The sequence below is a fragment of the Paroedura picta genome, chromosome 11 (assembly GCF_049243985.1).
Source record: "Paroedura picta isolate Pp20150507F chromosome 11, Ppicta_v3.0, whole genome shotgun sequence".
Classification (NCBI taxonomy): Eukaryota; Metazoa; Chordata; class Lepidosauria; order Squamata; family Gekkonidae; genus Paroedura; species Paroedura picta.
Window position 1 is genome coordinate 43783327 of NC_135379.1, and position 22952 is coordinate 43806278.

Genomic DNA, 22952 nt, shown 5'->3' on the forward strand with positions numbered 1-22952 from the left:
GACTACCCCTGGTCTATCCTATCCCCCACCTGGTGGAATGAGCTCCCAGAGGAGATCCAGGCCCTGTCCATCACAGTTTCCGCAGGGCCTGCAAAACAGAGCTCTTCCACCAGGCATTTGGTCAAATGATAACATCTTCTGGGCCTCCACACCCCTCTTGTCCAGACAAACACACTCTCTGGGACTGCAGAAAGAATACCACCTGAAACATGTTGTGGACACTTAATTCTGTTGATACCGTTATCGAGCATGCTGTTATGCTATGGTTATTGTTATAACTGCTAAAATTGACATTACAGCTGTTGACAATTACCAAGCTTATCTGTACTTTGTTACCCATCTGTAAATTGCCTTGAGCCACAAGGGAAGGCAGTATAGAAATGCAAATAAATAAATAGATGTTGAAGAGCCAAAAAGATCTGAAGCTGAAAGAGGTAGCAGAAATTCTGCAGGACGGGAACACATTGACCCAAAGTCTTGTTTACGTTCTTTATAGTGTCTGCAATCCTACAGTGTCCTAACATACATCCAGTGATTTCAGCGGCTTTCAGTATGACCCCAAGCAGAGTTACATCTTCAATGAATGGGCTTAAGTGCCTTTATTTAGGATTGTGCCATTGGGCACTTATCAGGGTTGTGATATGACCTAAGAGGAAAACAAACAGCAAAGTAATGGTTAATTTCCCTACTAAACAAAGGTTGCTAATTTATTTTAAATATGGGTGATGCATCTACTGTTCTTCTGCCATCTTATTCCTCAGTGATAACCAGGTAGAGCTTTGGAGATGGGCTGGGGGGAAGCCTATTTGACAAATTTTAATGCACTTCTCATAGTGCTGCTGGGCCCGTTTTGCTTGCCCAATGCTTCCTGTTACAAGGAACTCTGCTTTCACAGTTGGTTGTAACTGGTGGCCTTTAACCACTAGGAGCGGTGAGTGGAGAAGGAAGTTGACACAGAACGTTAAAGAATTGGGGGATGGGTATGCAAAGCATAGACGTTTGCAGGAAAAGGACGGTTTTAGGCTCACTAAATGCTGAATGGGTGTTCTGACCTTTTTTGAGCAGCAGACTCAAAATATGTGTTCCGATATTTGTTGGGCGGCTAACCAGTTGTCCATCGGATGAGGCAGCCGTTGGCCAACACTGGTGACCCAAACCTTGATTACTCCACTCTCCTCTTCTGGTGGAAGACCTGTGGTTGGCCTCCACAGTTAGCAAACAGTTCAGGATAAAAGGTGAGACTAAGAGTTTGAGGATTATAAAACAGGTTTTCAGGTCTCTGCTGTGAAGCCCATCTGTAGGATTAACTCACTAAGACTGTTTCTGCAGTTGTTATTTGCCAGCACGTTCTCGCCTCATTGAGTTCTAGATGATTTTGTACAAAAGAGGGCTGGCCGAACGGAGTAACCCAAATTGAAAAAATTCAGTCAGTTGGCTGGTACAAAAATGTAATCTTTTTGGTTATACTTATTCCAGTTTATTTTATAGATATTGCCTTCATATCTATAACATGCAAACATAAACTATAACGGGTTCCGGATAAACACATTTTTTTTTCTTTTTCCATGGTCCGTGTTCAAGGTTGTTCTCTTCCTCAGTGGTTTGTTATCCTATGAATAGTCCCTCGGGCTCAACATTTGCTGGAGGTTTCTGCTGCTCTGCGGCTGTGAAAACCCCCAGGAGTCCACTTGTGGCTTGCGTTTTACACGTCCATCTGAAGAGTTGGTGTTCCTGGCTCCTGCCTCGCCTCCCTTCCTTAAAAAAAAAATCCAAGCATGCATGATAACACCATCCTCATCGCCATCCTCCCTCCCTCCTCCCTGCCTTCCCCTGCTGTGAGAAAAATGCCCAAGTGTTCCCCTTTTCCATATGCTGTGTGGCTAATCCCCCCCCCACCTTTTTGGGAGGTGATGCAAGTTCAGATAGCTTGGGAAAAATTGCGCTTGCTTGCAGTTTTGTTTTAAGGGTGCCACTTCAGTCAGGCATTCTGTGCCACCAATTGCCTCCCCCTTCTAGTGCATTTTTTTTAAACGTCAGTTATTATATTAGAAAGCTCCTTAATTGTAACACAAAGGGAGCTTTTTTTGGGGAGGGGGGTACTTTGGTACTTGGAGAAAGCCATGGGAGGCTGCCAGATGAAATTAAAAAAAAACATTCCTAATCTCTCTTCATGAAATTGACCAAGGCTCCTTTTTTCCCTGAATGAAATTGACAAAGAGTGTTCAGCTGAACAGTCAATCTTGGAGGAGGGAGAGATGGGGAGGCGGTGTGTGTTGTGCTTGTCCTACTTTGGAACTGCGTTGTAATGCAACCATGTTCAAACATTTTTATAATACAGTGGAGAGGGGAGGAGGTCAGAGACACGGCATTGGTTGGATTTCAAATGTCATCATTTTTGAGGCAGGAAACACTGGAGGAAGCAAATGTGACTTTTGAGCTTCCAGGGGAGGAGGGAAATCACATTTTCTCCGGATTCACAAAATGCGTGGCACATTTGGCTCTGCGCCCGAATTGTGAGGTTTTCTGTGAAAGTAATGTAATTCTGTGGAGCTTTATGACTGCTGCTGTGAAGTTTTTAGTGACTGCAGGAACAGTCTAAGTCAGGGGTAGTCAAACTGCGGCCCTCCAGATGTCCATGGACTACAATTCCCAGGAGCCCCCTGCCAGCATTCGCTGGCAGGGGGCTCCTGAGAATTGTAGTCCATGGACATCTGGAGGGCCGCAGTTTGACTACCCCTGGTCTAAGTGATGCCATGTAGTAATGTTAGGCTCACGTCAGAGACTCTGCCATGAAGCTCATGGGGGAATCCTAGGCCAGGCATACTCACAGCCTGATTCACCTCAGAGGGTTGTTCTAAGGGTAAAAGGGAAGAGAGGAGACCAGTTTATGAGCTTCTTGGAGGAAGGGTGGGATAGAAGTCTTAAATAAATCGCCTCAGGCAAGCAGCTCTTTTCTAAGCTTCAGTTGTCCTTTGGCAGTAGGAGTGCACTCAAAAACTCATGCCTTGAATAAATCTTTGTTGGTCTTAAAGGGGCTACTGGACTCTGATTTTCCTGTTAGCAAGAGGAATTCTTGTTGAACAAAAAGAAGGTTTGTAGATGTCTTGCTTCTGAAATAACAGTATTCCACCCCACAACCACTTCCTTTTCTGGTTATGGAAATGTTTGCATTAGGCGTTTGAGTAGTCTTGACAAAAAGCACTCATCTTTTTTGCTGTACATGGCAGCTTTTGTTGTCCTGGTGTCTGAAGGGAACTAAGGACTGCTGCTGTGAATGCAGCCCGAGAAGCATTGCTTTCAAGAGAACCAGAGGTCCCAGGTGGGTTAGCTGCCATCTCAAAGAGGTGAGCAGGTGCTTCTTCCCGGTTCTGAGCCTGTACATCTCAAACACGACCTCCAGCTGGAGCGCTTTTGAGTCAAGGACCTTTTATGACATGTTGTGGAAGGGATGGCACAATTGGTTCCTTCTGTTGTCGTTTTGTGCATTTCCTGTGGTTTCTATTTGGAACAGTCTTCTGCTGATCGTGAGATTAAAGCTTTGAAAATGGAGGATTTTCCAGGTTAATTTCAGTCGCTTAACAAGAACTTTTCCCCTTTGTTCAGAAATCCTGACTTTAAGCACTCTACTTGGGCAGAAGGGGAAGGGCACTGTTGGTTCTGCCCCTTCATACCAAGGGACCTTCCATAAGTGAGCCTCTGACTTTTAATTAATTACTTTTCAGATTTCTTTTTAACCGGAGTTTAGCTTGTTTGTTTACAATCCCACTTGGAGTGCAGGCAGTTTTGCCTAGTTCTTGTCTTGGATGGGTGGGGAAAAGATAAATGAGGCATGCACGCCTGTCAAACCTACAACCGAAAGACCATCCAGCATTTCTGCTGCCTTTCTGCCACTCGAGAGCCCTCTTGCTTTAGCAGACTCATGGCCACCATGGGATGGTTTAGAGCAGGGGTAGTCAAACTGCAGCCCTCCACATGTCCATGGACTACAATTCCCATGCGCCTTTGCCAGCAAACGCTGGCAGGGGCTCAAGGGAATTGCAGTCCATGGACATCTGGCGGGCCGCAGTTTGACTACCCCTGGTTTAGAGCAGGGGTAGTCAAATTGCAGCCCTCCAGATGTCCATGGACTACAGTTCCCATGCGCCTCTGCCAGGGAATGCTGGCAGGGGCTCATGAGAATTGTAGTCCATGGACATCTGGCAGGCCGCAGTTTGACTACCGCTGGTTTATAGGTTGGAACGCTGGGATAGTGTTTGGGAGAGCCAGGGATGAATCTGCCCTCTGCCATGGGAGCTTTCTGGGGACCTCAGGTTAATGGCAAGCTCTTTGTTTAATGCACACACCAGAGTACGGTGGGAAGATAAATTGGAAGCGTAACAAATGGCAAAAGGTGCTCTGGGCTGCCGTTGGCGTAAAAAAGCTGGTTATAAATGAAGTAAATAATTTTTCTTTGCTAAATCTTGGTTGAGTATTGAGACTTGAGAGTCTCAGTCCGGCGTGCCATGTTCAGTGCTGGGGATCACCTAGAGATAAGTTTGTCCTCCACGGTTCCAGTAAATGCAAGACAGGAGGACTGCCATGTGATAGTAAGGCAGGGATGGTCAAATGGAGGCACTCCAGAGGTCCATGGACTATAATTACCATGAGCCCCTGCCACAACGTGTCTGGCAGGGGCTCATGGGGATTGTAGTCCATGGACATCTGGAGAGCCATAGTTTGGTCCCCCCTGTAATAAGGTAATTGGACTCATTTCAAGAGTCAGCTGAGGGGGTACCCCCATAGTCCAATGTGCAGCTTTGGGGCACCAAAGAGCAAGAGGAAAATCTTATAAAGTAAATAGGGGACAAAGGGACATGACCGCTGTATTGAGTATTGAGAAATTTATAGTTGCCAAGGGAAAATACCAGTTGCAAAATTGCAGCATCATCTAAAAATATCATTTACGGACTCCCAGTCATTTCCTCATTTCAGTATAAACCTTGTCTTCAGATCTCTCTCCTGTAATCTTTCTTCAAGGATTCTGGAGTATTCCTAGGATTTTCAAATGTTCTGCCTGACTTTTGACAGTTGCATGCCAGCAAAGCCTCATATTAAATTACTTCTTTGCCAACTCTTGCCAGTGGAGTAATTGTTCCTCAATATTTTCTGTAGCAGCCACTGCAAAGATTTTGTATGCCGCTTACGTGTATGTAAATTGATGTGAGTTATAATTGTGAATAATGCTCCGAACTTCGGTCTGATGAGTGGTATGGGATGTAACTATAAAAATATATAATGTACAAGACTATTAATTATCAGTAATATATTCTAAGCACTGATGGGTCTTTGGCATTACAGCTGTTGTTCCCTACAGTCTGTGATAACAGGGAGAAACAGAACTCTTGCTTCTTGTCTAGATTCCCTAGGGGTACAGTACAGTCATCTCCTTTCAGTGATCATACCAGAGTACAGCTGAAAAGCAAGGCATACTGGATTATATGTTGTGCTCGTCAATACCTAGTTGAAGAGGAGCTACGCCCTGACAGTTTCTAGCCAGTGTTGCATAGAGGTTGGGGCAGGGTTTCTCAGCTGGGGTTCTGTGAAACCCTGAGGTTTCTTGACAGTCCTAGAAGGGTTTCCTAAATGGGTAGGAGTCAATATTGTGTTCAGCTTAATTCAAATAATATCATTGTATAGGAGGCAATACAAGACATAGTCTGCTGCTTGGTTAAGCTCACAGGGGCACAACCAGCAATCTGGGGAGATCCAATTAAATTTCCCGTATGCAAATGCTGGAGCAAAGGTCTGGAACCTTGCACTGGGAAAGGCGGTTCTTAGATGGACATTTAAATAGCCTAGGCTTTCTCAGCCAGGGTTTCATGAAGGTCCTAGAAAGGTTTCCCGAATGGGTGGAAGTTAATTAATTTTTAACATATTTTTTAAACGTGTTAAAACCTTATCAGGTGATATGACCACATATGATCATCTTGACTCATCCCTCCTTCCCAAATGGCCAATGATGGGCCTGGAGGAGGTGGAAAGGGGAGGGGCCTAAGGTGGGCGTGTCCACATCTATGCCTCTCAGCCATATTCTGCCTGATTGTGACACTTCTAGGTTTTTTTGAAGTCCGAAGAATGTTGTAAAAAGGAAGACTCGGTTAGGGTGTTCTGTGAGTCTCTGGGTGGCCCGAGGTTAAACCTGCACTCTGTTGCGGAAACTTCCTTCGGTGACTTTGGGCCAGAAGGCATTCCAAAATGCACCTGTGGTTTGAAGTGGTAGGGCACAAACTTAACTTGAGACCCCCCTCCTTTCTCCCCAGTGTTGGTCCAAAGCAGCTTATATCATAGAATCATAGAGTTGGAAGGGTCCCCCAGGGTCATCTAGTTCAACCCCCTGCAGGATGCAGGAAATTCACAACTACCGTTCTCTTCTTCATCCGCTTTACCCTCACAACAACCCTGTGAGGTAATTAGGCTGAGGGTGCGTGCCCAGTAGGTGGCTTTTTACCTCTCAGCTTCTGGGGATGATTGAAAGGTGAGATCCCAGATGCTTTATAAAAGTATCAGTGAATCTTGTGCATGAAGAACACAGGCAGCATTCTGTTTTACAAACCCTGTTGCATCTGGTTAACTAATGGTGTGATGCAGGAGGATCCCTTTTTAGCTTGCAAGGGGCAGTGGGATTGACATGCTGTTTGGTGCTTCATTCTGCATTGCTTTGCTTGAAAAAAACATAATTACAGAGGCTGCACATGAATTGAGGTAATGGAAATTTCTGTATGCAGCCTGCAGTCATCGCCAGCCTCACATACATTAAGGTCTCTGAAATACCAGGGGCTTAGTAATAACTGACTAAGCATCTCCATTAAACACCTGCTTAAGCCTTTCTACCTTGTTAAAACATTAATATTCATTGAGCATGTGTTAAAGTGCAGTAAATAAAATTCGGCAGAAGCTAGAAGCTAGATCTAACCCTAATTCTGTTGCATTCACCCCAAGAGCTATTGGTTTGGATCCAGAAAGCCTGTTCTGCTATTAGGTGGAGTCGATGAACAGAAGAGGTGGATGTCAGTAGAGCAAGGCTCTCCACTATGTTGGGACAATAGAACTTTTGACTTGAGCCGTTGAGTCTCGACTATCTGAGACTATCTTTAAACAGCCCGTGGCGCCACGGGCGCCACGGACTATATAATTCGTTAAGCCCCCTAGAGGTGGGCTTTGTCCGTGATGAGGAAGGGTCCGGGTTGGACCCTTCCTCACGACAGACAATCGGAGGGACCAATCGGCAGGCGCTTCATGCCTGCCGATTGGTCCCTCCGATTCCCAGCCTGAGCAACTGCGAGCCGCGCGCAGCGCGGCTCGCAGTTGCTCCCGGACTGACGTGGCGAGAGGCGCAAAGCGCCTCTCGCCGCGTCAGACCGCCGCCCGAGGGAACCCCCAGCAGTCGCGCAAAGCGCGGCTGCTGGGGGTTCCCTCCCTGCCGGTCTGACGCCTTCTCCCCTTTCAAAACCCCTTTTTATAAAGGGGCTTTGAAACTAGTAATATTAATAAAGCTAAGCAGCTGTGGCTGAGACCATTCCATTTGAATGGTAAATTGTAGGGAACTACCACTAAGGTTGTTGTTGTTAGGTGTGAAGTCGTGTCCGACCCATTGCGACCCCATGGACAATGATCCTCCAGGCCTTCCTGTCCTCTACCATTCCCCAGAGTCCATTTAAGTTTGCACCTACTGCTTCAGCGACTCCATCCAGCCACCTCATTCTCTGTTGTCCCTTTTTCTTTTGCCCTCAATCGCTCCTAGCATTAGGCTCTTCTCCAGGGAGTCCTTCCTTCTCATGAGGTGGCCAAAGTTTTTGAGTTTCATCTTCAGGATCTGTCCTTCTAAGGAGCAGTCAGGGCTGATCTCCTCTAGGACTGACCGGTTTGTTCACCTTGCAGTCCAAGGGACGGCTTTGCTTGAAAAAATAATTACAGAGGCTGCAGATTAATTGAGATAATGGAACTAAGGTTACAATCCAGTAAATACTTCCGAGGGGAAAAAATCACATTGAACTCTTTGGGAATTAATGCTTATGACACTACGATGAAGGCTAAGCTACCACAGAGAACAGGGAAGTATTTATTTTGGGAAAAATCTAGAGCAGACTTTTACATTGCATCAAGCGAGCCCGCCTTCTGTTGATACATTTTAAGGTTTTGTTTTTTGGACGGCCCTTGCAGTTCTTGCAAGCAAATAAAAATAGTTCAGGGTCTCTCAAGGCTTTCCCTTTATTTTTAGCGTTCTTTGTGGGTGTCCATATTGGTGCAGATTTCAGTTTCACAGTTTGTGTACTCTGAGAATCCCATGCGCAAATGTGCCCTGGAATCTTTCGGTGAGCTTCTTGAAATAGTCTTGCCTATTGGAGAGCCAGCTTGGTGTAGTGGTTAGGAGTGCAGACTTCTCATCTGGAAGAGAAAAGCGGCATATAAGAACCAACTCTTCTTCTGTGTGTTTTTTCTTCTGCTAGTCAGGGGAAAATTTTCGGGGGGATTGCGTTTCTTTCTCTTCTGCCTCTAGGTCCAGCTCAAATGCACAAAAAAATGAGGCAGTAAAAATGTTCATGGACTGGACCATTGAAAATGGCAAGCAGGGCTTTGCATAATTGAATGGGACCCCCCCCCCCCCGTCGAATGACTTCTTGTACATGGAAAACTAGTGTAGGAGGCAAAGTGCAGACTTTTATGCCCATGTGCAAGGAGGCCTTTGAAAGCCACGAGGTAGCATTAAATCATGCAGCCTGCCCCCCTATTCTGAAATCGTCCAGTATAAGAAATTAAAAAAAAACACTTAATTGTGTATTTTTTTTGCCAGAAAAATAAGCACAATTTAAAGTTCTATAAAAACAATTGACAGCTGATACTGATAAAACACAGTATATAAAATGAGCTTATGTTCTGGTCTGCGAACAGTTTAGAGAGCTTTCTTTAGACCACGGGTGGGCAAACTGTGGCCCTCCAGATGTCCATGGACTACATTTCCCATGAGCCTCTGCCTGCAAATGCGCAGGCTGGGGCTCATGGGCATTGTAGTCTATGGACATCTGGAGGGCTGCAGTTAGCCCACCCCTGCTTTTAGACGTTCATGATGATGTGGGACTGCCCTTTAAACCCCCTGATGGCAGCACTGGATATATTTAGTGAGTGATGTTTTCTACGTGATGGTTGCTGTTGTCCATTCAGCAACGCAAGTAATTCAGAACACTGCACTGATTATGATGTCCTGACCAGCATAGCCCATATAAGCCCAACCCCATCAGATCTCAAACGCTAAGCAGGGCTGACCCTGGCTAGGATTTGGATGGGAGACCTCCAAGGATTTGGGTGGCAGTTCCTCCCAGGAACACCAGGGGTCATGACACGGAGGCAGGAAATGGCAAATGACCTCCAAACGTCCTTTGCCTGGCTCCCGCCTACACTCCATATGCCATACGATAAATAAAGAAGTAATACTGGTTATGACCAAACAGCAGCCGTCGTGCCGCTTCCCTGATATTCAGGAGAACAGGAAGCATTGGTTCCTTGGCATGGGAAACAGTTGCTTGGAGATGAGCTCCCCCTAATCTCGTTCCCCTCCCAATACAACTTGACCAGCCAAGTTGGGAAGCCCACCTTCTCTCACAAAGCAGATCTGGTAGCAGCAGCATCCAAACTGATGAAGACATCCCCGGAGCAGATGCCCAGCACAGAGGGGATTGACAGCTGGGCCTGTTCGAGACCATTAACACAGCAGGGGGGTCTTCTGTCGAGCAACAGAAACCACCCCTTCCAGACAACATGCAGCCAAAAGAATTCGCGCTGTGCAGGAGCGCTTCTGAGCTTGCGGCCCTTTGCAATTTTTGAAGCAGTTACTGCTGGTTTTGCCTGCAGTGTGAGAAAAGAAGTCACCGAGATTCATTAATGTAAGAGGATCTAAGCAGATGCAGGAGCCCGAGACCATGCTGCTTTCTTATGGGATGGCAGACGAGGAAGGCTTAAATTGGCAGGGAATTCTTGGCCATGAGTTTAGGAGGGTGCACAGGGAAGAGCCCAGTGTGTAACGAAGTCACATAAACTCAAGTGTACACCTTGCAAATGTTGCACAAGAGTTCATGCTAGCCTGATCAAATTGAATCTTAGAAGATAAGCTGGGTTGGCACTTGGGACTTGGGGAGACAGAACGAGAGAGAGAGAGAGAGAGAGAGAGGAATACTGTATTGAGTTGAATTTGAACTTATTGTTGAAGCCAAGGCCATCACCATGCAGAAACCAAATGAAACAAAACAGTAAGATAAGAAATATATACGCAAACACACACAATATAAGCAAGTGATCACAACAAAGTTGCAAGAAAATTGCATGCTAAGTGCAGAATACAATAGATCAAGTGGAATAAAAGAATTATACGTTAACTAAAATAAGGATTCCTCAGCCACACCTGAAACAAACCGTTTCCTAATAATGATGGATGAGGAAATGAAATTAGCAGCCATGAAAGTGACAGGAGGGGAAACGTCTGCCAAAAGGAATATTATTTCATCATCATCATAGACAGAAACAGGAGAGAGGACTGTGCTGAGCCTGGGCAGAATCAACTATTGCTGACTGTTCTGTTAAGATGCATTCTCTACAATACCATGGAAACTGCATCTTAAGTGTATGCAGGGCTGTAACCCACTTGGCTAGCCAGGTTCCATTCCCCACTCCTCCTCCAAATGCAGCCAGCTGGGGGACTTTGGGCTAGTCACAGTCCTGTTAGAACTGTTCTCACTGAGCAGGCCTGTCAGAGCTCTCTCAGCCTCACCTATCTCTCAGGGTGCCTATTGAGGGAGAGGAAGGGAAGGCTATTGTAAGCTGCTTGGAGATTCTTTCGGGTAGTGAGAAGCAGGGTAAAAAAACCAACTGTTCTTATTCCCCTACTCGGTTGCTCCTCACAGAAGAGTGGGGTGCCGTGTTTCTGGGGTTGGTGATAACAACTCTTGTCAGGTACTTGTGCGAGAGGCTTTGTTTCCAGCGATGGGTCGAATATCGCTGATCATAGGGGCACGCATGAGGATGGAATGGCTTCTCTGGCTGTCAGGGAGAACAAATACTCTCTGCTTCATTTTTTAAACTTCCTGTATAATGAATGAAAGAGCCTCTTGCGGCGCAGAGTGGCAAGGCAGCAGACATGCAGTCTGAAGCTCTGCCCATGAGGCTGGGAGTTCGATCCCAGCAGCTGGCTCAAGGTTGACTCAGCCTTCCATCCTTCCGAGGTCGGTAAAATGAGTACCCAGCTTGCTGGGGGGTAAACGGTAAAGACTGGGGAAAGCACTGGCAAACCACCCCGTATTGAGTCTGCCAAGGGTCCCCAAGGGTCAGACATGACTCGGTGCTTGAACAGGAGATACCTTTACCTATAATGAATGAAATACAGCTGTGAGTGAGGCTAGTTGGAAGCAATCGCTTCATTTAAAAGAAGAAGAAAATGTGCTTCTACTAAAGTCCGTCTGTTCCAGCATCGCTTCAGGGTTTGCCAGCACGGCAGAGCGTGTGCCTTTCGCTTAACTGGTTCTGCTGGTGAACGCCAAGTGGAGGGGTTATCGAAGGGGGCGAGCCGGTTTCCCAGGAAGTTGTGCCAAGCCAAATTTTGAAGTGTTTTTAAACAGAAGAATAGTTCTGCTTGGGAAAGCTTCACAGCAACAGTCTGCTTGAAGATTTGTGCAGAAGCTCCAAACTTGGCCTGCAGTTATTTGGCTGAACCCAGAATATTGTGGGTTTATTTTATTTTATTTATTTTTTAGGGCTCAGAGGCCAAATTGACAGCTTCTACCGCAGCTGTGATTAGTATTAGTCTGAAAACACCATCTATGTTGCAAAAGCACATTTTTCAGAAGTTCGTTTGAAGCAGACAAGAAGGATTGGGGGGGGGGGGGGCTTTTAACCCGTCTCCTGTCAAATATTTCTGCTCCTCTTGAGTTTTAGAGGGTAGCTATATTAGTTCACAGTAGGACATCTTGGCTCTCTGAAGTGCTAATGGACTCAAATCTAGCTGCACCTCTTAATAGTTTTCCTTCCTTGCCAATGTGAGAGGCCCATTTTTGCTTTATAATCTCAGCTCCGGAGTCCTTGTGATAGGGGAAACTTGATTCCCCCACCCCTTCTTTCTCTTCTGATGTTGGCTGTGCACAACTTCTTTTATATAAAAATAAAAATATCAACTCCCCCCCCCCCCAATAGTTTTGCCTTTCTGTGTTCTGACATGGCAAACGTTGGGGTTACTGTTTTCGTTCATGATAGACCTTCAATGCTTTTAACGTCTGGGCAGAAATGAGATGTTTTAGAGGTTGTTGTTGTTAGTTGTGAAGTCGTGTCCGACCCATCGTGACCCCATGGACAATGATCCTCCAGGCCTTCTTGTCCTCTACCATTTCCCAGAGTTTTAGAGGTACATGTATTTTTGTGTTTGTTGTAGCATTGTGGTATAAGAATTGTCACCACTCTGAAGCACATTTCTTTAGGGAGATGGGATCTGGGGGAGGGGCATTTCACACCCAGAAATCCTAATTGTGTTCTTTTGTGCATTAATGTGACAAAACCAACAAAATCTCAGCCACTTGTGTCTTCAACAGAGTGCATAAAGATGCCTTGTGGTTGATTAGAATTGCTTCCATATGACATTGCTTCCAAGTGGCTTATAATGTCAACAAAAACACACACACTTACCAATAAAGCAGCAAAACTTCAAAGGAGTGGATTTATATATATGAAAAACTCAGTCAAAAGACTGGCCTTGTCTGGTGCCAGAACAGGGATGGCGTCAATTTAACATCCCTAAGGAGAGTTAAAAACCACCACAATAAAAGCCCCCTCTTTGATGATCACCCACCAAACACCCCAAGATGGGTGTACACAGAAAAGGGACTCCAAGGAAGGTTTCTATTGGCTGGGTTCCTTATTGACCCGAATGCCTGAAGTTCTTGCATTAAAACGTCCTTGCCACGTGTGATGTGGAAGTAAGCCTTACAGTGTTTGAAGGAGGAGGCGTTCTAAGAGTTAGTTCATGTGATTGCCCAGTCTAACTCTTTTCACAGTGGACAACTAGGCTGAATCTGCACTTACTTTGTTTATTCCATTGTGAATCCTGCTGAATCCAGATAGATTTGAACTCGGGTCTTCCTCTATCCATTTAAAACAGAAAAGTGTTCTGCACATGGTTAGGGAAGCTCAGAAGGGGAGTGGGGAAAAGCCAAGCGCAGCAGGAGCCTCTTTCATTCTTATCTTGAAGGTGGGGGGAAGACTATTTGAGACAGCAGAGGAGGGAGAAAAAAAACAAGGCAAATATCTGCTGAGAGAAGTTAGGGCTTCTGGAGCTTCTGCCAAGAGAAGTTAGAGCTTCCCCTTTAAGGCAAGCTTACAGCCTGGGAACGAGGAACTGATGCCCTGGCCAATCAGGGCTTCTCTAGCTCAGCAGCAATTTCAGAACAGGCAGAGATCTACTTGCTTTCTCATGCGGATTTTTCAAATACTGAAGGTTATATCCACTCTAGGATATTGCAGGGAAAGGGTAGGGACACTCTGGGTCAGTCATGTTTGTTGCAGAGGGAAAATTTAAATCGGACAAAATCAAAATGGAAATAGCATTCAGTGGAGATGGTAAGGGACTGTTTCGACTTGGGATTAGAATAAAAGCTCCATGCAGATTCAGCCCTAGTGTATGGGTCCATTTCCACCATGCTTATAATGTAATGAATGAAGCGGGGACTTGATGCAGCAGCCTGTCTTTTGCAGTTGTTCCTCGTGGAAAAAACAGTCTGTGTGTGTGTGTTTTTTTTGGGGGGGGGGTAGAGAGAACATGAAGCAGCAGTGTGCCCACATCATGCGTGAAGTTGTGTGTGTGCTTGTAGGGCTGCATATGCCCACTGCTCTGCCTCAGGAGGAGGAGGGTCAGCCAGGAGAAGCTTGTGAATCTGCCTTTTAGTTTTTACAGATTTCATATCAGAACTTACTGCTGTGATTCCAACATCAGTGGACATTGGTGGGAATGAAAGGTTACTCTGGTGATTTTAATGAACTTGTTCCAAGTAGGCTTTTAATGTCCTTTTGTTCGTGTTCAAATTATGCTGCGGCTTTTGAATGGATGTCTTTGGTTAATTCAGAGCACACTTATCCCATTTACATTCTTGCTCTTAGACTCCCAAATTCTGTTCCCAGTAGGTCTCTAGTCTTCCGTGTTACCTTTGTACGCATTTCAGACTTGTTCCTTTGCATGTCTCTTCCCCATTGATTCTCCTTGCAGAAGAATCTACCAGCTTCATAGCCTTCGTAGTCTTGGAATATAGTTGGGTAGAGTCTATTAATGTGCATTGTGGAGGAAAGGGTGGACTGAAAGAGGAGGAAAGCTTCCATTGGTAGAGAATATAGCTTTTCTTTACAGTTAGCATAATTTATGTGTTCATTTCCTGTTATCCATTCAAATGCTGATGCAAGGTTGGTTCAGGCACTAAGAAGTTGTTGTACAGTGACCAACCTTTGGAATGCAGCTACATGGAGGAAGTAGGATCTGTCACGGTCCACTCTCTTGGTCAGGATAGACCAATGGCCTCGTTCAGAATCGGTGAAGCCATCGGTGTGCATCTGGATGTCTCTGCACGGAAGCAGCACAACAAAACATCAGAGTCCAGTGGCACTTTTAAGACCAACAAAGACTTATTCAAGGTGTGAGCTCACGCCTTGAATGAATCTTTGTTGGTTTTAAAGGTATCACTGGATTCTGAATTTATTTTGTTGTGCTGCTTCAGACCAACACGGCTACCCACTTGAATCTATCTGCATAGAAGATACATGACATGTTCTTTCTTTCTTTCTTTCTTTCTTTCTTTCTTTCTTTCTTTCTTTCTTTCTTTCTTTCTTTCTTTCTTTCTTTCTTTCTTTCTCTCTTTCTCTCTTTCTCTCTTTCTCTCTTTCTCTCTTTCTCTCTTTCTCTCTTTATTTTATTTTCTATACCACCCTTTCATTAAGGCTCAGGGCAATTTACATAAAACAAAAGAAGAATACACCATAACTACAGCAATCATAAAAGTGGGATTCATAACTGAAGATAACAGTATTATAACATTCACATAACAATGACTTCTAACCATGATCCCCTAGGTCAGATTGGGTTCAGATCATGGGGGGGGGGGGTGTCTGGAGGACTAGCGGGTGTTATTGAGCCGGTCATGCCTATGATACATCAATTGTGAACAGTCAATACTTGCTCACAATCCGTTCTTTTCCTGCGGGCCCTTCTGACCTCTGAAAAGATTTTTCCTGAGGTCAGGGAATCTAATCTGGCTTGGTGGGCTGGCACCAAGAAGGATAAGGGGATGAAATTGACCCATTTTCTCTGCAGAATGACAAGGGCAGGAGAGAAAGGAGGAGCAGTTTCCTCCTTGCTCCAGTCCAGGGGTAGTCAAACTGCGGCCCTCCAGATGTCCATGGACTACAACTCCCATGAGCCCCTGCCAGCATTCGCAGTTTAACTACCCCTGCTCCAGCCAATGGATGGTCCTGGCCAATGATGGCCCTGGAGGGGATAAGAAGGCTAGGGGCCCCAGGTGGACAGGTGGAATTATGTTTCCCAACCATATTCATGCTACTTCTGGGGTTCTGGAGGTGTCAATGTTCCTATTTTTGTTAAAATATTGTTCTGGTTAACATGTTAGGATTGTTGTTATATTGTTATAATGTTCTATGTAATTATCCCGTGATGTTCTATATAAACCACCCAGAGCTGTATGGAATCGTGGTATAAAAATCTAAATAAATAAATAAATCATATATAATAAAAAGCATTGAGAAAGACTGGTCAAGGATCTAGGGAATTCCAGTTTGAATCCCCACACTGACCTGGAGGCTTAATGGGTGACTTGGGCCAGGCATTCTTTTATGGCCTAATAAAGTGGTCCCCAACCTGCGGTCCGCAGCCCGGTGCCGGGCCGCAAAGGCCAGGGCGCTGGGCCACGGTTCCCTCTCCCCGCCCCCCCCCCTGCAGTAAAAAACTTCCCAGGTTGCAAGCTTGCGGCCCGGGAAGCTTCTTACTGCAGGAGGGGGGAGAGGGAATAAGGGCCGCGCCATGCATCATGCATGCGCAGCCGGCTCGTGCATGCACACATGCGCACTGCGCAGCCAAAATCACGCATGCGCAGCACTTCCGCGCATGCGTGATTTTGAGTGCGCAGCGCGCATGCGTGCAGCAATTGGGGCAATTGCCCTGCCGGTCCCCAGCCGAAAAAAGGTTGGGGACCACTGGCCTAATATACCTCACAAGGATCTGAAGATAAAATGGAGACGAGAACTATGTAAGTTCTTGTGGTTCCTCACTGAGGTGAAAGGTGGGATTTAAATAAAGTAAATAATCCTAATGACAATAAAAGAAATGTATAAGGCAGCATCTTGAATTGGGACCCAAGATAAGTCTGCATTGGCCGCCAGTTCAAATTATTTATGGCCCGTTTTCAAGGTCGGTATTGCTTCTGCCATCTGGGCTAAACCATCTGAAGGTTTGGGTATAATTTACCGATGGTTGAAATGGTGCAGTTGGTTATATTTTTTCCTTTATAGTGCTCTGTTACACTGTCTAGAGCAGGGGTGGCCAAATTGTGGCTCTCTGCTGCTGGCAGGGACTCATGGTAATTGTAGTCCATGGACTTCTGGAGAGCCGCTGTTTGGCTACCTCTGGTTTGAGGGATTAAAGAATTTTTACACCTTGGTGCTCTAAATAACTCAAACGCTAATTCCAGCTTTTCTGCTTTCACTCTGCACAAGAGGTCTGTAATATTTTGCCGCTGGAACTGTAAGGGACTGTTTTTAAAATCCCTTTAATTAAATCAGATTTACCTTGCACGGAGCTCTAAGGTAATGTGAGGCAAACTCATTTATTTTTGTCTTTTTAATATGTAATCTGTCTGCTTTGCAGGGCAGTGTGGTAGCCCATTCTGGGATTTCCAGCCCGACACTGCTTCTAATAGGGTTTTGAGGTTGCTTAAAAATAGCACCTTGCTGAGAGTTTAAGAGGTCATTTGCCACCGACTAAATGCTGGATTAAGATTCTCCACCAGTGCTTCTGTTGATTCTAGAGATAAGGAGGCAGCAAGGAAGTTGTGGCTGAACGGTTTTCCTTTGGATGTGTGAACGAATAACCCTGCATTCTTTGAACTGGCTGGTTGGCTACGAATTGGTGCCCCAGTGAAATCTAGCAAAATGAAGAATCCTCAGGTCACTTCTCACTGGCTTCATTTACTGTAGGGTTGCCTGCTCAGGTTTGGGAAAGACCTGGAGATTTTAGAGTTGGCACCTGAGGTCGGAAGGGCTTGGCGAAGGGAGGGTCCCAAGGATCTACCAGGCAGTCAATTCTGCAGTCAATTTCTGGTCCCTGTTCAATAGACTGATTTGGTAGGAAGCAGAACATGCTACTTGTAGGTAAATCATAAGCATGTAGCAGCAGCTTGGGATGGATAGTAGTAGTAGTAGTAGTAGTAGTAGTAGTAGTAGTAGGGCCCTATTTTGTTACTTGTTGATTTTAATCAGAATGTTTCCTTGGAAATCTGACAAGCACATTGACTAATAGGAAGACTTAATTTTAGAATATAAACCTGAGCCTCTGGGGAGGGCGGTATATAAATAAATAAATAAACTGCTGCTTTGATCCTTAGGAAGGTTTTGGACAATGTATCGCGCAAACCTGTTAAAGGATGGTTTGAGAGATGCAAAACACATGGACATCACAGCTCTCAGTCGCTCACTGATTTTACGGTTGTTGGGAGGATGAAATCAGGGTGAAGGTGACCTTTTATCCTTCGCAAGGGGAGGGACACAGGGGACGAATTCACACTCTGATGTCTCTGTCTAACTCAGCCTCTGCTGTTTTCAGTTCATCCGGTTTGATGGACAGCGAGTGGCCTGCGGGTGCCTCAGTTCTCTCTCCCCTCCTGACAAATCCCGCCATTTGGGAAACCCTTCCAGGGCCATCAAGAAACCCTAGGATTTCACAAAACCCTGGTTGAGAAAACCTTCTACAAGTTTGTTCAGAACATCTGAATGGAGCCAATGTTTAGTATGAACTCTTAGGGGGCAGTACATTAGCTGGTGTGAAATCCAGCTGGGAGAGGCTGGCGTGTCGTTTCTGGAAATGAGTGAGCATGAATTTCCTGAATGCCTTTGCTACTGTTCACATAGAAGGGAAAGAGTTCAGGACTACCATTATTTATCAATGTGTAAACCAGGGGTAGTCAAACTGCGGCCCTCCAGATGTCCATGGACTACAATTCCCAGGAGCCCTTGCCAGCATTCGCCAGCGAATGCTGGCAGGGGCTCCTGGGAATTGTAGTCCATGGACATCTGGAGAGCCGCAGTTTGACTACCCCTGGTGTAAACCAACAGAAGGATGTGGGAAAAGGTCCCCCCCCCCACATCCACAACTGTTGAGTTTTTGGTGGATGTTTCCTCTTCCAATGAAAAGCTAGCAGAGCAGGCAGTTTGGCAGTCTCCTGATATGAATGGTGTGTTATACGTTTCATAATAAATGCAGCCTTCTCGACTCCCACCTACATTGCCTTTAAAAGTCAAATGTGCTGAGCTCCGAGAAGTATGCCAAACATGCATCTAAATGATTTGGCTTCTGATCTTTATATATAAACTTGTGACATTTAGCATAATAGCACATTGTCCGGAATCAGCGGAATGAGAAACTGTGAATTATAACGTGGAAGATGTATATGTTTGGTGCTGCAGGGAAGAAAAATGCTAGCCTGAGAATGGTACAAGTATTGCCTTAAAAAAAAAAACAAGTTCGAAAAGCAGCTGGAGTCCCAGGAGGTAGGCAGATTGAAATGTTAGCATCAACAGCATGGGTGCCTTTGACTCCTTTGACTTTGCACCTCTGGTAACATGCAGGCTGTAGGAGATCAGGCCCTGGGGTCCTCTGCTCGATCAGGCCCTAGAGTCTGCTGCTGTCTACTGTTCTGTTTCGAATCATGGCCTGCCAGATGTTTTGGGGAAGACTCCAAGGAGACACAACTTCTCCCTTAGTTTGGCTGGATCCCTTCGGAACAGCAGCATTAAACATTTGTGGAGATGTTGCGCTGTACATGTTAGAAGGCCAGGGAGCTCTTGCATGTCAGGAAGGACCCCGAGAATTGCAAAACCCTTATGAGCAATTAAGTAATTATTATTTTTATTATTTAATTTTTAGACCGCCCTTCTCCCAATAGGTCTCAGGGCGGTTTACAACATAAATAGTTAAAACACAATAAAATCCCCATAAAAACCCCAATTAAAAGTTACATATAACATATCACATAACATATAGCGGCGGTGGTCACAATTCTGATCTTAGTTCAGCCTGGTGGAGAGAATAATGTTCAGAAGAGGGTGGCACCAATACAATACATCTAACCATGATCTCGGTGTTAGAGATCTCAATATTGGAGGGGATCCTCTGATGGATTAGTGGGAGAGCTGCCCTGGCCTCAACCATATGCCTGGCGGAAGAGCTCCGTCTTACAGGCCCTGCGGAAAGCTGGTAGATCCTGCAGGGCCCTTAGCTCTTCTGGGAGCTCGTTCCACCAGGTTGGGGCCAGGACTGAAAAGGCCCTGGCCCGGGTCGAGGCCAGGCGAGCATCCCGTGGGCCCGGGACAACCAGTAAATTCATACCCGCAGAGCGGAGTGCCCTGCGGGGGGCATAAGCAACCAAGCGGTCCCGCAGGTAATAAAGCAAGTGAGGCCCAAGACAATGTGGAATACTGGTCAGAGTATCAGACTAGGATCGAGGACATCAGGGTCCAAATTTCTGCTCTGCCGTGGAAGCTTGCTGGGTGACTTTGGACTAGTCACATAGTCTCAGGCTAACTTACTTTGCAAAGTTGTTAGGAGGATGAAATAGAAGAGGAGAATGATGTAAGCTGCGTTGGATCCATGCTGAAAAGAAAGGCAGGGTATAAATGGAGTAAATAAATAAGAACCTTCTTCAGGACCTCTTGCTTGACTGGGGATGTGCCAGAAGTCTGGAGGAGAACAAATGTGATCCCAATCTTCAACAAAGGAAGGAGAGATGACCCAGGAAACTACAGGCCAGTGAATCTGATCTCTGTTGCAGGGAAGAGAATTGGTTTCCTCCTTTGAACAAGTTATGGGCTTATTATTTTTAAACTAGGTTCAAAGCCCGTTCCTAAGAATGGGCCTTGCAAGGATCCCCTCCCCTGGCCCCTGGCCAGGCAGCTTAAGGTGGCTTTGGGACGCAGCTCGCAGCCAGATCAAGTGGGCCGGGTGGAGGCTGGCCAAGTCGTTAGCAGGGCTGGGAGAGAGCTCCTTAGCAGGCCCTGCTTAGCAGGCCAAGAGGCCCTCGTTAGCAGGCCCAGCCTAGTAGGCCAAGTGGCCCTCGATAGCAGGCCCTCCACCAGGACCCTTTGCCCAGGACTCTCTCCCTTTACCTGCTGCTGGCTCCAGGCACTGAGGCACGTCTGAGAGCAAAGAAGCTAGAGTCCAGGGACAGAGGGCGGGAGCTGCAGGGGCAGGGCTAATCAGCTGGCTGCACCCTGACTGGCCTATTCCAACTTGGACAGCCGGACACGTTCCACACACACACACACACACACACACACACTCACACCCCAGGCTGTTTCATAAATATATAGAGGAACCATGGATAAGGATAGTTAGAGAACACCCAAAGAACAATGGTGTTTTATCAGATTGGAGGGAGGTGAGCAGTGGGGTGACAGGGCTCGGTACTGGGTCTGGTACTTTTCAGCATTTTTATTAATGATCTGAGTGAGGGGGTAGAGGGACTCCTCATTAAATTTGTAGATCACACCAAATTGGGAGGAAGAGTGAACACCCTAGAAGATAAAAGTTGAATATGCCGGAAAACTGGGCACTGAGAACAAGATGCAGTTCAACTGACAGTCTTCAAGCAGCGGCTACTCATCATGGATGCTTGAGGCGGATCCTGCATTGAACATGGGTTTGGACTAGATGGCCTATATGGAGCTTCATCTTCCAACTCTGTGGTTCTGCGATTCTAAGTGAAGCTTCAATTTGCAAGCATCAAAGTGGCTGCAACTGTGAAGATGGTCTCTTCCCTTACAACTAGGTGTGAAGAGGCACAGCCTGTTCCTCTGCCCCATGCCCCAGTTGGCTTGCTGTGTGCTCAAATACTGACCTATGTGTTAGGAGAAAAAGCTTCATGCCATTGACTGCTAGTTAGGAAAAGGTCCCAGCTTTTACATCCCACCCCCAGTAATAATCTGATTGCTCAGGGCTGTGAGCAGAATTTCCTGGTGAGCCCAGTAATGGCCTAACCATGTTGAGTGCACAGGTATTACAAAGGTTATATTTTCAGACTCTCTGAGCAGTTGTGGTTCTTGGCTGCAGTGGTACTGAATTCCAGACCTTTGGTTCCTCGGGAAGCCCCTTGATTTCAGTACTTTCGTTTGTCAGTGAGCATCAGTTTTTGTATAAGACCAGTTAAGCACAGAGCTCTAGGGACCTTCGTTGAGATATCACTTTGCAGCATGCTTTGCATCTCCCCTGAGAACAGCTGTAGAGTTTTGAAGAAGAATTACACTGCAAACAAGTTTCCTTATGACGCCACAATGCTCAGAGGAGATCTTATTACAGCATGTTATACATATGCCTTGTCCCTCCTGAGAGCAGGGGGTAGGAAACAAGCTTGACTTTAATCCTAAAACAAAGAGTAGTGCCCTGAATGTTTAACTGACTTTGATTCTTTGATATCTGCCTTCAAAGGACATTTCCTGTCCACAATATATTTTATGGGGAAGTTGAGCACATGGTTCACCTTCAGACCGTTATGCAATTTTGTTTTGATCTTCAAATGAAAAACAAAACATAATTCTCTGTTGATGAAGTCCCTTCCTGCCCTTTGACAACGGGTGTGTAAATGTATGGGCATACATGTCAAGGCAGGATTTCAGAGGTGAAACATGGTATCAGGCAAAGCACCTCTAAGTTCTTCTCTCAAGGGTTAATTTTGCACCATCTCTCACTGATTCCTCTTGCAGGTGTTAGTAATGGGGCCCTTGTAAGCCACAGGCCTCTTATCCCCTTCAGAGTCAAGTGTGGAATGGGAGAAATGGCTCTGCATGAGAACTGGTGAGTAGCCACAGGATAGGAGGGAGGGAATTTTAGAGGTGAGGTAATTTCTAAAGGATTCTAGCCAGGATTTGTTATGATTTGGTTCACTGTCATGACCTGTCTCAGGTGGACCCAAAACTATAACTGGCCTAAGAACTTGGAAGCTAGAGGCTAGCTTGGATTTTGAAGGACTAAAAGCTTACACCTATGAACTACTGACGACATAGAAGAATGCTTGGACTGTGGCCTTCATTTTCAAGACAGTAAGATTGCGCCACCTGCAACAATTGCTCATTGAGTTAGTTAAACTAGAATTTATTGTTTTCTGAGTTGCTTGGTTTTAGAGACCTATGTTGTCTTATTGATAAAGTGATCATTCTGAATTTATTCTCATAATCCATGTAGATTTTTTAAAAAGTCTGTTACGTGCACACTTGCTCTGGAAACCCGTGGGTATCAGGTTTGGATTCCTTGATGCATGAATTGGTCCTTGGGGGGCCTGAGTGATTCTGGGGGCCTGGTCAAAAGTCTAGTAGGGGGGCCCCAAATCACTTCCCCCACAGCTGGAACTACTGTCCAGCTGAGGCTAAGTAAGGGGTGGTTCTTACCTTGTGCAGAGTGATTGGGAGATGCCAGTGGAAGCTGTCTGCAGGAGCTCTGGACTTGGGTGGTTATGAACCGCAGTGGTGATGGGAGCTTGCACTTTGATTCTTTTCCCCCTTTAAGCAGGAGTGCTGGGGCCTCATCTTTACAGGGCCCAGGGCTCTGTCACCCATTGCTCAAGAGCTTCCATGGAATGGCCCCCAGAATATGTACCCCACTCCTTTGTGTTTCTCTCCTT

General features: G+C 45.9%; 1 protein-coding gene across 5 annotated transcripts in view; it reads left to right on the forward strand.

Annotated features, from left to right (window-relative positions):
- The window catches only part of ELMO1 (engulfment and cell motility 1), a 319611-nt gene that overhangs the window by 14352 nt on the left and 282307 nt on the right, over positions 1–22952 (forward strand). The window contains exon 1 of one of the 5 annotated variants that reach the window (XM_077302741.1): positions 22111–22129. The exons of 3 other annotated variants lie outside the window; for them this stretch is intronic. The gene's annotated coding sequence lies outside the window, so the exon portion shown is untranslated. Of the gene's footprint in view, positions 1–22110; positions 22130–22244; positions 22375–22952 lie in introns of those variants that run through there. One more of the 5 variants, XM_077302740.1, reaches the window with a different exon arrangement.